Source organism: Athene noctua, unplaced genomic scaffold (assembly GCF_965140245.1).
Source record: "Athene noctua unplaced genomic scaffold, bAthNoc1.hap1.1 HAP1_HAP1_scaffold_382, whole genome shotgun sequence".
NCBI classification, from domain to species: Eukaryota; Metazoa; Chordata; class Aves; order Strigiformes; family Strigidae; genus Athene; species Athene noctua.
In genome coordinates, this window is record NW_027437840.1 from 17756 (window position 1) to 20000 (window position 2245).

The window sequence follows — 2245 nt, forward strand, 5'->3', positions numbered from 1 at the left end:
CCGCCTCCGGGGCGTGTGGCGGCCGTCAGGTCTACCCGCCTCCGGGGCGTGAGGCGGCCGTCAGGTCTACCCGCCTCCGGGGCGCGACGCGGCCGTCAGGTCTACCCGCCTCCGGGGCGTGTGGCGGCCGTCAGGTCTACCCGCCTCCGGGGCGTGAGGCGGCCGTCAGGTCTACCCGCCTCCGGGGCGTGAGGCGGCCGTCAGGTCTACCCGCTTCCGGGGCGTGAGGCGGCCGTCAGGTCTACCCGCCTCCGGGGCGTGAGGCGGCCGTCAGGTCTACCCGCTTCCGCGGCGTGAGGCGGCCGTCAGGTCTACCCGCCTCCGGGGCGTGAGGCGGCCGTCAGGTCTACCCGCCTCCGGGGCGTGAGGCGGCCGTCAGGTCTACCCGCCTCCGGGGCGTGAGGCGGCCGTCAGGTCTACCCGCCTCCGGGGCGTGAGGCGGCCGTCAGGTCTACCCGCTTCCGCGGCGTGAGGCGGCCGTCAGGTCTACCCGCCTCCGGGGCGTGTGGCGGCCGTCAGGTCTACCCGCCTCCGCGGCGTGTGGCGGCCGTCAGGTCTACCCGCCTCCGGGGCGTGAGGCGGCCGTCAGGTCTACCCGCCTCCGGGGCGTGAGGCGGCCGTCAGGTCTACCCACCTCCGAGGCGACCGGCGGTGGCCGCTAGGTGTACCCGGCTCCACGTTGCCGGCGGCCGGCTCAGCGTCCGTCGAAAGGGCTGCCAGGTCTACCCGGCTCCTTCGGGACTTAGAGCGCGGGCAGACCTGTTGGCTCCGGCAGTTCCTCCAAGGGGTCGCTGTTTCGCGCTGCCTCCAGTTAGGTCATCGTAAGAGTCGGCGTCTCTGCAGCGCCTCCCCCGCTGGCAGGCAGACACTGCCTTTAAGCGCCCCTTTCCGGCGCGGACCCATATTCTCCTTATATAGGGGCACGAGGCGTCTCTGCTCCAGACAAGCGCCACCGAGCGAGGGCACGCGGCTTAGCCGGCCAAGTGGAATGCTGGGCGGCCGCAGACGGTGGTTTCCCCCGGGGAATTGGGCACGGTTCTCAAGCCGGTGCTCTGTCAGGCGAGCGTGCACGGAACCGAGAGCACCCAGAGAGATGCCGAACGGCACGAAGCCGGGCGGCGTTGGGGCGGTCGCTGCCGAGTGGTGAGAAAAGGACGGGCAGAGGTGCACGGGAGAGGCCGAAGACCGGTGGCCGGAGGCGGCTGGCGGCACTTGAACGCTGGATACTGGGGGGGGGAGCCGAGCTGTGAGACTACCGTGGGTGGTTACCCCCGTCCCCCCCCCGGTCCCCCGAGAGCCCGATGATGGCGGAGGGGGGGAGCGCCGGTATGTGTGTTGACACAGCGGTGCTCCGTACGGTTCCAGCCCGTCGGGGGCTGTTGCCCAGCTCCTTGAGGGGGCCTTGGGGATGGGACGAGAGGTGGCGGCGGCGGCACCTGCTCCCTTTGTTTGCCGGCCTTAAGCCGGAGCCCGTGGCATGGGCACGCCACGGTTTTGGCTGGTCGCGGTGGCCGGCAGCTTGGATGCAGACGGCCCGGGGGGGGTGTGTCTCGAGCCACCGGTGGGTGGCCCCCCCCCCCCGGCCCCCCGAGAGCCCGACGATGGTAAGGCGAGAGGCGGCGGCGCCTCCCTGGTTCTTGGTTTACTCCTTTCGTTGCCGGTATCGTATGCCATACGTGCGGGGCGGCCTGTGGTGTCCGGCCGGCTCTCGGCGTCCCTGGTTTCTACCGGCCGGGCTCGGTGAAGGGAGGTCTGCACGGTGCTGTGAGCGAAGGCTAGTCGACTCCTCGGGTCCTTTGCTCTCTCGGCCCTAAGCCGGAGCCCGTGACATGGGCACAGCACGGTACGTTTTTGGCCGCCGGTGTTGGCTGGCAGCCGGGTGCAGATGGCCGTGGTGGGGTGTCTCGAGCCTTCAGCGGCTACCCCCCCCCACCACTCTGGTCCCCTGAGAAGCTGGATGATGGTAAGGCGAGGCGGCGGCGCCTCGGTCCTCTTTTCCGCTTTCTTTTTTTCCTGGTGCAGATGCCATACGTGGGGCGGCCTGCGGTGTCCGGTCTGCTCCTGGCGTCCCTGGTTTGTACCAGCCGGGCTCAGTGAAGGGGAGGTCTGCACGGTGCTGTGAGCGAGGTTGGTCGGCGCCTCGGTTCCTTTGCTCTCTGGCCCTAAGCCGGAGCCCGCGATGCGGGTACAGCACGTTTTTTTGTTTTTGGCCGGTGGTGGTGTCCGGCAGCCGGATGCAGATGGC